This window comes from Crocodylus siamensis, chromosome 7 (genome assembly GCF_052110815.1).
Source record: "Crocodylus siamensis isolate JL-2025a chromosome 7, ASM5211081v1, whole genome shotgun sequence".
NCBI classification, from domain to species: domain Eukaryota; kingdom Metazoa; phylum Chordata; order Crocodylia; family Crocodylidae; genus Crocodylus; species Crocodylus siamensis.
In genome coordinates this window covers 33,491,614-33,507,484 of record NC_143401.1, presented here as the reverse complement: position 1 = coordinate 33,507,484, position 15,871 = coordinate 33,491,614, and the positions used below count along the sequence as shown (strand labels likewise).

The following is a 15,871-nucleotide window of genomic DNA, read 5'->3' as shown; positions in this document are numbered from 1 at the left end:
ATACAAGAGTAAGACTATTTTGAGCTATTATGCAACCGCCTCTAGATACGCTATGCAAACACATAAATCAGGACAAAATAATTAAAATAAGTCATAGTAGATGTTTGATTTTTTTTTAGCATATGATTTGGGATGTTTCGGTCTCAGAATGGGAACTCCCCCCCACCCCACCGCAAAAAGAATACTTCTGGGACAACGGAGGGACCTATAGTGGCAAAGGTTAGAGGTGGGACTTCTGCTACCAAGATGACGGCCAGTGGGTGGGGCACCTGTCAAGGGGTGGGGCTACCCTTCTGGCCCTTGACAGCTCACTAAAACTCATTAAATGGCCCTTCATTCAAAATAATTGCCCACCCCTGTGCTCCAGAGTTCCAGCCACTTGCTAAAAATAAAAGTGGGTCTTGCTTGATAGGTTAAGAACAGTATTGCAGCTTTTTAAGATTACCAGTAACATAACAAACAACTATCCAACCTATTCTCCTCAAAAACAGTGACCCAAATCCCTACCTGGTGCAATGGCTCTGCATGCCATGATGCCCAATACATGCTTTTTCACAGCCACATTACAGTAAAAGCTGTGTTAACTGGCATTTTAGTAACACTCTACAAACCAGAATTTCTGGCCGGCCAGCCACAGAAGGGGTGGGAGGGGAGAAGTTCACACGTAGCCACTGCCACCCACCACCCTGTGTTGCCGCTATGCATGTGGCCACCGCCACCCCCTCTTACTCCACGTATGACCACTGCCACCCCCCTCTCCACATCCAGCTGCAAACCCCTGCCTCAGGTAACTGGCATTTTTAGATTACTGGCACCTTCCAGTCCCACTCATGGAGCTTTTACTGTACTTCAGTATCTAAATAAAATATTACATCAGTTTTATTTCCAAATAAATATAGCTAACAGGATAGTCTGAAACTCACAAGACTTTTTTACAACACAAGTAAAAGTGACATGAGAACCAGGTTAGACTACAGAAACAACACACAGAATATTATAGTTACTACCAGCCCGCTCTAGCATTCTATCCTTCAGCTCAACACTTAAATATTAAAATTAAAAAAAACCCAAAAAACTCAGCATGCATCATATGCACCGTTGAACCTAAAGAAATTAAAAATGCTTTTAGAAAAAATAAAACACAACAACCAAACCTCAAAACCAAAATTACTAATGCAGCCACATTTCCATTTGGGATAATTAAATCCCCAAATCTTAAATTAATTTTAAATTCACTAAACTCCCCAACTTTCCATTATAACAGTCTACTTGTCCACAGCTTCACTCCTCTTTTGTCAATTTTCTCCAAGCAATTTCTTCATCTCTTGGTCATTTCCTTGCCCACGTTCTCTCTTCTAGCATTCTTGCAGCCCTCCATCCTCCCTCTCTACTACCATAATCCCAACATGAAATAAGTGCTTGATGAGGAGAAAGTGGTGGAGTATTTCATCTCATCATTTCAATGTGCCAAAACCAGTTGCTTTACCACTATAAAAGTAAAGCAATAAAGCCAACTTCAGAACCAACCTCATTGTGCAAATAAAGTGAACAGGCGTGACCCGGAGTTCTAACATCTGCCATAAAAGAAACAGCACAAGGGAGTGTCCTGAGAAACTTATAGAACAGGCATTGTCAGAATCCTCTCCCTTCATTGTCAAAGCTACATCCTGTCACAGTGTTCTTCTCTAGGGGAAAGCATGAAACTTTGAAGATCCCCTGGCAACAAGGCAAGCTACCCAGCCTGACTTGAAATGGAGGGCATCTTCAGGTGTCTGAATGGTTTTTTATTTGTCCTCGGCAGCTTCGACTAAAGAGAACTGCCTGGAAAAGTTAAAACATGCAATAGAAAATGTATTATGTGGGGTTGTACTTGGTTTAAAAGATGCATTTGAGTAAATGTAAATAATTATACAGAAAACGCGATTCATTTCAAAAGTAGAGAATAGGCTGATGATGTTCATAAAAATTTTTTGTTACAATGGAGAGTAAATAATTCCATCATCGGGAAGAGAAACCTCAGTATCTATTTTTGTTTTAGACTCCTTATAATAATAATGCATTACACTAGATCCTAGCAACCAAATCTGAGGCCAGGGCCCAATATATTCCTTCAAGTATAAAACAGTAACAGATACTAGGGCTGTGCAAAACAGCAGCGTTTCGTTTCGGCCAGCATTTCAATGGAACAGTGTCCGGTTTTGACTTGTTTTGAGTCAGAACGGTTGTTCCGGTCCATCAAAACATTTTGCCGTTTCAACCCTGCTTCGATGTTTCACCCATAGGATATAATGGGGAAGGTCAAAACAAGCTATACTTTTGTCCTTTCTGGCCTGATCTGGATGAAACTTGCAGAAATGGTAGCCCCTTCTGAGGGCATGAAGCATGCCAAGTTACAAGAAGATAGGTGCAGGAGGTTCAGAGAAACTACACCCCGCCTTTGAAAGCAAAACTTGTGTCACGTGTATGAGTTAAGCCACAGTGGGGTCAAAACTCCAGGGACGGTAGTCCCTGCTGAAGCCACAAAACCTGCCAAGTTTCAAGGAGATAGGTACAGGGGTGTGGGGGAAACTGTACCTCAAGCTGAGGACAAGCAAAACTTGTGACATGGTGTGTTAAGGCATAGCAGGGTGAAAGCTACAGGCCTGCTAGCCCCTGCTGTGGCCACGAAGCCTGCCAGCTGTCAAGGAGATGGGTGCAGGGGTTCTGGGGCCCTGCATGTCTGGCTGCTGACAGGCAAATCTCATGTCATGGGTGCTTGTGCAACTGTGTCTGTTTTGGGGCATGGGGAGGGGTCGGGGGGAGTGGAGAGGAGGGACTACTGCAGCCCTGGCTGCTAGACCCTGATGCAGCCATGAAGCCTGCAGTTTTAAGTAAAGTTGGTGCCCAAAGTAGATAATCAGCTACCTCAGGTCAGCTGCCACAGCAGGCATTATTGCAACATCTCACCCTTAACAGGTGCGATAGCCAGTAATAGCCCATCTCAGTTGATCTGTGTGTTGATGTGTCTGCTTCGACCCTGGCAAACATCAGGGTAATGTATATCAATGTAATTTTAGTGCTGGCTTTTCCTGGGGTGACTCTACACCAGAGTCTAGTAAATTACACAGATGTAAGACTTCCTTATTTATCCACTCCTTTTTAACACTAATGTGAGGATGGATTATACCAGGGACAGGAAATTATTTTGGCTGGAGGGCTGCTTAGCAAGTTTTAAGAGCTATCCAGGGCTGCAAGGGTAGCCCTGCCCCTTGACAGGTGCCCTGCCCCCTGACTGCCACCTTGGGACCTTAAGCCCTGCCCCTAACCCCTGACCTTTGCCAGTCTAAATCCCTTCCCTTCTGGGAGGAGAGGGTTGCTATTCTGGAATCAGAAAAGAAATCATATTCTAAAAGTCAAACAACTACTATAACATATTTTAATTTTATTACAAAAAATATTTTTGTCATGATTTGTGTTTGTGTAGCATATATAGAGATGATTCCATAACAACTCACAAATAAAGTCTCACTCTTGTATATTGTGTGTGGCAGGGTGTGGATAGTGGGGTTTGGAGGGGATGTGTGTGGAGGGGGTTGTGAGGTGTGAGGGAGGGCAAGGGGTGTGAGGACCCCCCCCCCCCACAAGCTCCTTCCCATGGCGCACAGCCCCCAGTACCAACAGCAGCAGGCAGTGGGCACTCAGGGTGCTTGTGGCCTGCACAGGCATTGCCGCCCAGCAACACACAGCTCATGCCGGCACCACACATGGTTGCAAGAAGCGCAGCCAGGCCAGCCTCCCTCTAGTGCATGGGGCTCCCCATGGCTCATTTGCAGCTCCCAGCACTCGCGCAGAACCAGGGGGAAGCCCTGTGCAATGGAGCTGCTTGTCTTCACTGGCCCTGCCATGCAGATTCTGTACTCCGCCAGGAAGCACTGCTTCCATGAGCTCTCTGAGCATCCACCACCTACCGCTGTCGCTGGCAGCAGGGACTGTGCACCATGCGGGGGAAGTAGATGGGAGGTGCCCCCACCAACACCCTGCCCACCCAAGCTCCACACTCCACAGCCCCAGCCCCATATTCCACACTCCTGCCTAGCTGCAGCTCCCCCTTCCCCTGCCCCCACCACTTCCCTACCTGCTGCTGGGAGTGAATGTTGTAGCAGGGAGATGAGGAGTGGCCGCTGCATGCCAGGGAAACTGAACAGGCCCCCCATGGCTGCAGCAGTGGCAGCAGCAGGCCTGCCTGGAAGCTGCATGCCAACTGGGCCAGACCCTTCAGCACACGTGGGTGGAATCAAGGCAGACGGGTTTGGCAGGGTACAGTTAGTTGGTGGGCCAGATGAAAATTGGCTGGAGGGACAGATCTGTCCTGCAAGCCATATTTTGCCCATCCCTAGATTATACCAATGTAAACAGGTCATTGCTCCAGGGCCCAATGATATGCCACTAGCTTTTCTGTAAAGCAACTTCAGTTTGCTTATCACGCTTTGCATATCACATACAGACAAAATGTTGTCAGTTAACTAAGTTAAAGTCCTTTTACCTCCCGCTTATAGTCAGACACTCCCCTGGCCGTTTCTGGAATATTTCACAATAGGTTCCAGTTAAAGGTTATGCAAAACTGCAGCACAACTCCTCTAAAACACAGCCTGCTGCTAGCCACATTTCAAATCTATCACCCACTCTCCACACTCATTTCCTTTTGAATACTGAGGCAACTTCACAGTCTCAGATGATAATTTTAGAGCATGCAATAGCCAGGCTTTCACAGATTAAAAGAGAGCATGAAGCACTACAAGATCACATGCGACTGACAACTCTGCTCCTCACACTCAATGGTACTTTTTACTGCAAGGGTAAAACCCATCTATGGTTGGAGGCAGATCCATCTGTGACAGCTCAAAATAATGGAATAAATTCCAACAGGAATTAGGATAACAAGCCTGATCTCCTTCTTCATATGTAAGGCATATATCGCTGACCTGCCTTCTCCAATAGATTTAGAGCAGCAGGGAAAGAAAATCCTCAGACAAGGTTCAAGAAAGACACTGTGTTGCATGCACAATTCCCATCCCACATGTGACAGATGCTACTCACATCTCCTAACATAGTAATGGTTGGTGAACAGTATATTGAACAGAAAAAAAATGTATCACCATTAATATAAGCTACAGAATTTTAGCGTGTCTCAAAACTGTTGTGACAGCTAATCTGGATAACTATGCTGGTAGCACTGACTACACTGTAGACTGGGACAAACAATGATCAGCATCACTGTAGCTAAATATGATTAAACTCATGCTGGAGAAAGATTTCATATTGGCTGGCTGACATACCGCTGAGTATTTGATGTAGGTCAGGACTTTTTATGTTCATCATACACCAGATAAAAATGCCTTTAATATATTTGTTCCCAAAAGCCCTTTAGAACTGTCTGTCTAGCCACTCCCTCTTATTTTTAACTTTGGGAACAAACTAATTCAATAAAGGTTTGCATCACATTACAGTAAAAGCAAACATGGTTGGCCTCATGTTAATTACAAAATGAGCAAGGCTCTCATGAATAGTTCATGTTATTCATAGCTTCTCTGTGGGTATTTTTCTGGTTTCTATATAAGCAGCAAGTTATTGAGCACTATATTTAAATCATGCTTCAAAAACATTACAGTGTCATTCATTGAGACCTGAAATTCCCTGCATAAAGGCAGCTTCAGCAGGCTGAGACATGACAACAAATGAAGAAAAAAGCAGCATTCCCCCTCCCAAAAAGTTCTAACTCTTTTTAATGACATTTAAATTGCTTGCTCAGAAGCAACATCAGTAGTAATGGACATTTTTAAAGTTAACTATTTTCGTAACACACTATAATAGTGCTTCTATGGAAAGCAATATTTTTATCCTGGCTAGGTAAACAGAATGAGGGAAAAAGAATCACAAAAACAACAGTGACAAATTGTGGTCAAAACTAGGTCAAAACCAGCAAGAATATGTGCCTATATGACATAGTAGCTTAATACGAAGACTCCTCAAGAGGCACCTCCAAAAGACCTTACTGAACTCTGTACTTTCTTAAAGGAATGTGACCAATACTTATCCTCAAATGTATGTATATGAATCTGGTGAGTACACAAATAGGTATCTAAAGCAGCAATGTATGTCTGCAATATGGATATATGTAGGAACCACTTGATGATTTGAGACCTCTGTAATGATAAAGAGTTTCCCCATTACAGTTTAAGAGGCAAAAGCCATATTATAGATGAAGTGCACAAAAAATCTAGGTTCAGGCTCCTGAATGAAGAAAATGATCCATCATGATATGTTTAAGCAGAAAAAAATGGCAGTCAGAAAGTATAATTATATATATATTCATTTTACAGCTTTACACACTCCAATCAACTTCAGTATTTGGCATTCCAAATTTCAGTATTTAATGCCCTGAAATGAAAGTTGTTCAAGAAATAAAAAACTATTTCAACCTTAATGCACTCTGTGCAAGTTAAATGTCTCCACCGGCATGGTTCCAGGACCCAATCAGAAGTTTACCACATACAAATGAAGACTGAAAAAGGTGGTCACAGAAATACTTAAAACGCAGAAGGAGAAAGTTGGGTGCAAATATAAAACAAGTTTACAGCTCCATCAATAATCATGCTTTGCATTATTCAGGAAGCACTGTGGTATAATACATTTTCTATCACCTGGTTCTCTTTCACATATCAAGAGTGCTTACTTCCACTTTCAACCAAATGAATAACCATTTTCAGACATTTCACAGACGTTAGGGCTGGAAGGGATTTCAGGAGATCACTGAGTCCAGCCCCCTGCCCAAAGGGCAGGAAGTCAGCTAGGGTCAAAGGATTTTGCTCCTGTTCAACCTATATATGACAATATATATAGTAGATCCACACAAATAAAGCATGTTACACAGAGCTGGGCTTATATTGTGTGTCCTTACCTTTAAGCATTACAATACATCCAAGAGGAAAGCAGTAAAACATTTCCTATTTAGTCACAATGACATCTTATGTGACAGAAATAAAAATGGGAGTGGAGTGCTGTAAAGCCAGATGTTATCATGATTGAACAGCTACTTTTAGATCAAAAGCAGAAAAAACATTTTTCAGGAATTAAAAAACCCTGATTTATAAAATCCTAAATAACTCTATGATATTACTAATTACTAGCTTTTTATTCTAGCATTAATGTAGGACAGCTGCTAAAAACCTTCCTCTTCAAAAGAAGAAGGAAAAAAAACACCACATCACACATGTACACCAACTGGGAAGACAAATCCTTGCTCGAGTAGGAAACAGTCGTGGTCAAACCATTACACTGGCTCACCTAAAGCCATCCTAAAGAGGGGGAATCTGCCCACACTGTGAATCATGTGGCACCACAAGCACTTGGCTGGGAAGACACTCCTTAAGAAAAGACCTCTTCCTTCAGAGCATACAACAAGCATCTACAAATGGAGAGACTTGGCCCAGATCTGTTCACCACTCACATTGCTAAGACCTGCTACTGGGACATGAAGGTAGAGGAAGCATCATCAGCACTAGTAATCAGCTACCCATAAATTGCTTCTGCCTTATAAATACAATAGTCCAAACTGCAGTCCATTAATGGGGATAATTTTAAAACTGCTCTCTCCCCACCTTTCAGTTGCATGCTAAGGCAATAACCAGAGCTACCGCAAGAACTTCTCCCTCAACACTGTTACAACCACTTCCCCCAACCAATGTTTTTTCAGGCCTCCTTAGATGCAAAATAGCCCAGAAGCTTCCTACTTCCTAACCCTGCCTTTAGTCTCTACAGCACTTCAACAATTTTAGAGAGGTAGAAGGGATTAGAAAGAAATAAAGTCAACAGGTCTAGAGTAAGCCCTAATTCTGCTGGAATTAGCATTGGATTTTGAGTATTGCTGGCTTGAAAGAGTGGGAGTGTATCAAATACTGAAGTTCTGCTTGCAGCATTCAGCTGTCATGACTGAAGCAAGGGTATGATCATTCAGGAAGGCAAGGGTGACAGAGAAAGAGAGAAATCCAGTAGTTCTGGCATTTTTTAAAACAGTGACATGCTGCTTCCAACCTATTCCATTTCCTTGAGGCAGTAAAGATTTATTTTATCAGCCTACAGAGAAAATAATATACCGCCCCCACACCAATTCAAGTCACCTCTCTGTTGAAATTGCTACTTATCCCCCCTACAAGTTACTAAATCAGTGGGAAAAAATGTTCAGAGGAAATTTCAGATTACTACTGGGTTTCAAAGGCTAGTTCTGATTAAACAAGTTAATTCAACTGATTTATATCACAGCTCTTTAAAGACAGCATGTCTCATCTATGTTTACATTTATATCATAGTGAATGCAGTTGGTAAATGACTGAAATTCTGATCTATTCAGTGGTTGCCTAGTGACCCAAGTGAGGTAATGCTGGTTGAGTAATGCACATATTTTCCCTCATATTGCAGTCAACACCCCCTGTGAGACCCAGATTCTCCACAGCAGGAGCAGGTAAAATATGACCCACAGCCGGATCTGACCCATAAAGCAATTCTGCCCCCAGCCCACAGAACCCACGACCGTCACAGGGGCATGTGGGCATCAGATCATGGCTCTGACCTGGTCCCAGCCCCAGAGTCACCGCCCCATTACCCCACCCCTCCTGCTCCTGAACACCACTGCTTGGGGCCTGTCCTACATAAGGAGTTTTGGCGAGTTGTTGCAGCGGCCCACTGCAGCTCACTAAAACAGCCTAGGGCCTAAATAATTGTCCATTCTTGCTCTACAGAGACTAAGATACTGCATGGAGATCCATGTAACTTTCTGTTCATCAGTAAATGCAAGATCAAGTCCAGGAGAACAATGATTCCCATCAGCATTAAATCTTCATATCATAAAGGGGTAATAAGGAGAAAGAAACAAATGCCTGTACATTTTAGCTATCCTAAGCTGAGAATTTGCATTAGGATTCCAAGTGAATGAAAGGAGGGAGATGAAAATTAAACAGTATGACATGGAGTAGTCAGTGATCCCTGGAACTGCCAACACTCTTAACCCCAAATATCTGACTTTTTTATCACAGTGAACATTTGTTCCTCAACATTTCGTTCTTATATTCTTTAGCAAAGATCTTTGTTCCCTTTGGGTATATTAAATAGTCTTGACATACTATTAAAGACAGCAAATACTTTAAAAAGCCCTCCTTTACATTTCGATAAGCTTTTAAACTTTCCTATTAATAACAATACATCTACTAACACCAGATTTATTTTTTAAAGAGCATCTTTTGGTCTCATCAGCATTCCTACTTGAGTGTTCTCCTTTGCAAAAATCTTAGGATGTTCACTGGGAAATATTTTATTGCTAGTCAAAATATTATAATGCATACACCAGACACTTGCCTAACTGCCTCTCCCTGTTAAAACATGTTAATCTGAAGTTAGGCAGAAGGCATATCTAACCTGCCTTCTGTTTGTTTTAACCATAACTGCAAGATTAATAAGATATTAGCACAAGAAAAAAAGCTTCAAGTGATATCAGAATAGGTTTATGAGAACTTAGAATATATGGAACGGAAAAGTTCAGATTTAATTGCGAAGTCAGGTCAAGTTGTTTTAGCACAGATGAGCAGCACCCTTAGAAAAGGATACAAGATATTTATAAATCCATTCACTTCTCTGAGGTTTATAACATAATATTTTTTTAAAGGCACTAGACCACTACAACTTAAGAACAAAGCACTCTCATATTTAACACAAGCAGGGTCAACTTTAATTACTCCTAGTTTGACTTTTAAAGAGCACTGATAAATGCTTTTGTTGAAAAATATTCCAAACTTTACAGTACTCTAAAGTAAAATCCAGAAAAATTCCCAACTACAATAGCCAAATATAACCCTCCACTTAGTTTACTGTACATGACTTAAGGTGTCCAGTAAGCAGCAGCCTCCCTCCACAAGTGGGGTGGCAGCTCAGGCATTCCCCACCTCATCTTGACAAATAAGTGAAAAGCTTTCCAAAATATTCCCTGCAAATGTGTTGCATTTCTATTCCACAGGTTACAGAAGTAAAGGAAAAGTGTAATAGCTCTACGAGACCACCCCATATACTGGGACAGAAGATTATTTATGGGAGCTGAAAGAGACCTTACCAGAGTTACCTTTGTGGAATGTATACAGTAAAAGACATCTGAAGGTACCCTGTAACAGGATAAACATATCTGGCAATAGCATGCTGAAAAGACATTGTATAACTGTGCAGATAACATAAGTCCACTGTCTTTCTTAAAAAGCAATAAAACAACACTCACCACATGGTTACCGCAAGCACTGAACTGTTCAGGAAGTCGATAAGCAAAGTACATCTTAAGTAGTCAGAATAAACGGATGAGGTTTGTTCACTAGGGATTGTAAAAGGTACTGCTGTTTCTCTGTTGATCAGCTAAATCCTTACTGTAACACAGAGGTAGTCAGCCTCCAACTTGCTTTAACAATCACTTACAAGAACCAGCTTGTCCGTATTTAAGCCAGGCGGCCATGCATTTCATAATGATCATAAGTTTTGTAAACAAGAAAAGTATAGTTACAAGAAAGCAGAAGATATAACACTTAAACCACCTCAAATCCAGCATGTGTGTGGAATCAACCAATCAACTTTAAAAAAAGGGGAAAATGCCATGTTAAAATTATTTTTTTAAAGGGATCAGGAAGGAATTTTACTCCATGGTCAGATTGGTATGGACCTTCCTCTGCAGCGGGGGATGTCGTTCCCTACCTGGGACTTCTTGAGCACATACTGACAACATTTTATATAGAAGCACGACTTTGGCTGCTGTGGCAGGTCAGCATGTTATTGCTAGGGTTATATTGTTTCAGGGTTGACAGCAGTCCAATGCAAATTTAAATTAGGGGTCAGCAACATTTTTGGGCAGAGTGCCAAAAACATCTGCAGTAGTGACTGGTAAAATGCTGGCATGCCAAAGGTAGAAGGCAAGGAAGCTACGAGGGGCCCAATCCTTGTTGTGGCAGCACAGCCCTGGCCCCTTCCAAGTGCCAAGCAAGATGCCTTTGTGCGCCATGCTCTGGCATGGATGTCAAAGGGTTGCCTACCCCTGGTTTATATTATGATTCTTTGGGATAGTCTGGATAGAGATGATCCTGCTTCAGGCAGGGAATTGGACTAGGTGACCTCTGGAGGTCTCTTCCAGCCCTACTTCTCTATGACAGTATGCTTTATTGCAAATGTACTGACATCTTTAGTCCCTTAAAACCAAAACCAAAAGACCCCTCAAAACCCCTCTCCCCCAAAAAGCTAAGATTATTTCTGTTTATCTATTGATGTTTATAAAGACCTTTTCAGCAAGGGAGAAGCTGGCTGACCTTACAGTGGTACTGTAACACTAATTATAAACAAAAAATTGTCAAACACAGTCAGTTAATGTTTACGCAACTATAGGAAGTGAAAATCTTCAGACAAGTATGATTTTTAGGGTATAAAGCGTATCTTTAAAAACCTTACTGAATGGTTTAACTGATCAAAACTGCTGTATGTATTAATGAAATCATACCAAATCATTGGTAGAAATAAAAACTCTGACTTCAAATAAATTGGCTCATAACTCCCTGAACTTCAGGGAAACTGGAATCTATCTAGATTTTGCATCTGAGGTTCATTTGTTACTGTTTCCATCCGATAGTTTCCATGACTTAAGTAAAACTTTTGTAATCCAGCACTTCATAAAGGAATGTCCATAACTAGGAAAAGAGACTCTAACTGGTGCCCTTTGTCTGACAGTCTCAGTAGAAATCATGCTACAAAGTTAGATCAAAATAAATTTCAAGCAGGTGGCGGACAGCCCTCCAGATCAGAGATGAGTAATACTCTTACTTGTACTACATCTGTTTCGTGGATTAAGAGAAACTACTCTTCTGTACTCAAAAAGACCCTCTTTCCTCCTCTTTGGCTCCCTTTAAGCTTGTCAACCCAAAGATGAAGAGATATGTCAGCTGAGGAGATCGTGCACAAGAGTCCACCAGAACAGCGGCAGGCCTATTTCTGTTATCAAAAGGTACACATCATTCTCTTGGAAAACTTAAATATACATATTGAATAAGCCTTTCAAAATCCCTTCTCCTCACCAAAAAAACAAAGAAAAGCTTTTTTTTTCTTAAAAGAACTTTAATCCTGTAAAATACCCTTTAAATATTGCCATTGATTCATTTCAAAACACATATATTCTAATACTTGAATACTAAATAAGAAATATCCCAGCTTGCCACTTACAAGATACTTGCTAGGAAAAGGATGCGTCACAAAAAAGAAACTTGGTTATCCATATCATACACTTGTGCCCCCTGCATTTTCAGTTTGCCTGGATAACAACTTGGCCAACTCTTCTCATGACAGCAAAGAAAATCTATCCCACTTGAAAGTTAAGGAATCCCTTGGAGGAAGCAGCCAAAGAGATATACACCTGAAGATCTCCCACCTTCATTCTAGATGTACAACATAAGAAAAGGGATGTGTTTCATATGTGTTTACAAAAAGCTTAGTCATGACTGAGACGGAAGGATGGGAGTAGAAGGCCCTGCATAAGAGGAAAAACAATATTACTATTGTATCTAATGCTACCATGCCAGTATTATGGTGCAGACCAATGATTCTCAACAAGGGTGCTATGGTAGGACTCAAGAGATGCTATATGGAAAAAAATAACAAAGGAGAAACAGTGTTGATTTTCTTATTTTTATACACAATTGAAAATACACCTCCATTTATTAATCTACCTGAGGCTAACAGAGGGTGTCCCACCTGTGGGATTGGGAAGCCAGGGTAATGAGTACAGGCATATTTGCCCTGCCAGTTGCCTGACCACTGTCAAATGACACTCAAATCTGTCAAACTACTATCTACTTTGCTGGGTATTTGTACTCTCTACAGGTTCCTCTTTGCACCTCAGGACTGCCACTTAAATTTCATCCCAGATCACTCTGACCAATGCAGAGATAGTAAATGGTTCTCTGCAGGCTAATTCTGCTTTAACATGGTGATTTAAGGACTAGCGAACAAAATATTCTATACACTTGGATTTACATGAAGAGCTGAGACCTGAACTCTCATGCTTCCTAAATTTTCTTGAAGTATTCTTCTGCTATTACAGTCTAACCATATTCCCATTAATTTTGTGGTGTTTTGACAACTTTCAGCACTCATCCAAAGTCACTAAAAGATAAGAAACCACATCTAGAAAATGTATATACTTTCTGCTCCTATGATGTACACCCTTGGGTGACTACCAGGTAAAGGCCTAAGGAGTGAGATTTTCAAAAGCAACCGAGTTGGGTAATTAACTTGCACTGAAACTATGAAGTCAGGTACTAATTTCCTTACAGTCTATAAATCTTGCCCAACCACCTAAGACAAGCCATCAGGTCTTATCTTAAGTCCAGGGGTGGGGGAAGACATGGCTAAACACACACAAGCATCTTGGATTATGAAATTTCTTGTTGATGATTATATAAATGCAATTCTTATCTTATTTACATTTTGTACAGCTTTCAAACTGTACCGGAATATACATAAGAGCTACTATATCAAGGTAATCATGTTTCGGTCATAAACTACTGCAAGACCGTTTCAGGCTGGACATAAGGAAGAACTTCTTTACTGTCCAAGCCCCCAAGGTCTGGAACAGTCTGCCATCGGAGGTGGTTCAAGCACCTACGTTGAACACCTTCAAAAGCAAATCGGATGTTTATCTTGCTGGGATCCTATGACCGCAGCTGACTTCCTGCCCCTTGGGCAGGGGACTGGACTCGATGATCTCCCGAGGTCCCTTCCAGCCCTAATATCTATGAAATCTGTGAAAGCAGCTTGGCAAGAAAAGCATGATGATGTGCCTTAATTATAATAATGTTCAGATTCCAAACTCTATTCTGTCAAGGAAAATAGTCTTTGTTTGAACAAAGAGCTGGAGGGGTAAAAGAAAGCTAGAGAAGCAGCTAATCTTTGTGTTTATGCTATGCCTATCACAAAAGAATCACCAGGCTGATAAGCTGAGGGACAGCATTGCGCCACCCAATGATAGCACAAGACCTCTTCTAGAGATGACTGATTTGTCATGCAGAAAGTAACATGCACATGGAGGAGGGAAAGGCATGTACCACCACACTATTGCAACATCTGAGGTTTTGGAAGCCAGACAAAGAAATACTGGTGCCTAGTCCCATCATTATACTATTCCCACCGTTCCCCTCGGAGAAAGACCTTTTTCCCTACATATTGTATCTGATACAGTTTTCCCTCACTTCTATATACAGCACTTTCATTCCTCCTCTTCAGAAACTAGATCCATGCCTTTTTTATTTTTTTCCAGAGTGAAATATAAATCAGCCTTCCAGGAACTCCCTTATCTAGTAGAGAAAAACAACTATTTCCTAGTACAAGCTGTTCTCACTGCTTGCTTTCTCCTCTCCAGAGAGGTCAGAAAGTAATGTTGATGCATTTTTTCCATTTCACAGTACATAAAAAAATGCAATTAAAAAAAATAAGGTGGACATCCTTATCCAAACAGTATTCTTAAAGGCCATCTTGCAAAAACACACTTCTGTGCATGCTTGCTTTCAACCCACGCCCTCCAGTAGTGGCAATGCAAGCACACACTAGTCGTCCAGGCTACAGTGTGGTTGTAGCTGTGATGGTCCAGGAAATATGAAGAGACAAGGAGGTTCCTGCAATACCTTTTATTGGACCAGTCCTACAGTTGGCAAGGGCGCTAGACAGGCCTTTGGGCACAAGAGCCTTTCCTGAGCTCCAGGCACTGATGCTTAAGCAGCGTGTGTGGCTCCGAGTCGAACAGCACGGCGCCTCCAACTTGTGTTTCACGTAGCTGAGAAAACTACGCCACCAGGTCGCTTGGTTTCATTTTCACACTGGCCAGCGACAGCAACGCGGGCTGCAAAGAAGCGCCTCGGGGTGCCAGAGGCCGGCGTTTTCTTCTCCAAGGTCAGCCGGCCTGGGAACCCCGCGGGGGCGACCCCGGCCCGGGTCCCACCACTCCGCAGCACCCGGGAGGCGGGATGAGCCCCAGCTTGGATGCCTCTGCCCGGTACTCCGCCGTGGTCTGCGCCAGGGGCTGGATCTGCTCTCGGGCCGAGCCCGGGACAGGCGGGCAAGGCCCGCCCGCAGGGCGCGGCCTTTCAGTGGCGTCGCACCCCCGGGCCGCGCACAGGGGCACCTCCGAGCGGTGCCTGTGGGCCCGGGCCCAAGGACCCGCCGCGCCCGGCCCCGGCCCCGGTCCCTCCCGCAGCTCCGTCCTACCTGCGCGGCCGCCGTGGGCCCGCTGTGCTGCGACTGCGACTGCGAGTGCGAGTGCGGCCGCGCTCCCGCCCGCGCTTCTATTTCGGGTGCCCGGAGGCGGGGAGGAGCGAGGCCAGCCCCGAACCCGCCCGGCCCCTCCCCGAGCGCCGTCCCGGCGGGCCCGCGGCAGCCGGGGCTGGTTCTGTCTTCCCGGTTGCTTCTTCCCGGTTCTTTCCAAGCTCCTCGTCACGCAGTGAAAGGCTGTTCTTCATGACTGAATGAGACAAGCTCAGGAGTTGCCATTTCGTCACAAGTGTGTCAAGAGCAGCTCTGGAAAAGGAGCCAGGGCCCGGCAACAAGGGAATCAACTTCTGCCTCTTAGTATTGGTCCTTCTCGAGAGACGAGAAGAGACGGGCGGGGCCAGCGGGGCCTGGAATTGAAGCAGAGGGAGAGAGAGGAAAGGCCGAAAGCCAAAACAAGCCAACAAATTGGCACAGGTCAGAGGTGAGCAGCGCACAGCCCCTGGCTCTCCCTGTGTTTAGATGAAGCCATCCATGGCTCAAGAGTCAAGGCACCTCCTCTGAAAAC

General features: G+C 43.2%; 1 protein-coding gene across 2 annotated transcripts in view; it reads right to left on the bottom strand.

The window, feature by feature from the left end:
* The window catches only part of ANXA11 (annexin A11), a 53,924-nt gene extending 38,479 nt beyond the window's left edge, over positions 1-15,445 (bottom strand). Inside the window, exon 1 of one of the 2 annotated variants that reach the window (XM_090058504.1) lies at positions 15,304-15,445. The gene's annotated coding sequence lies outside the window, so the exon portion shown is untranslated. Of the gene's footprint in view, positions 1-14,723; positions 15,264-15,303 lie in introns of those variants that run through there. The other variant, XM_090058505.1, reaches the window with a different exon arrangement.
* Positions 15,446-15,871: the final 426 nt, after the last annotated feature.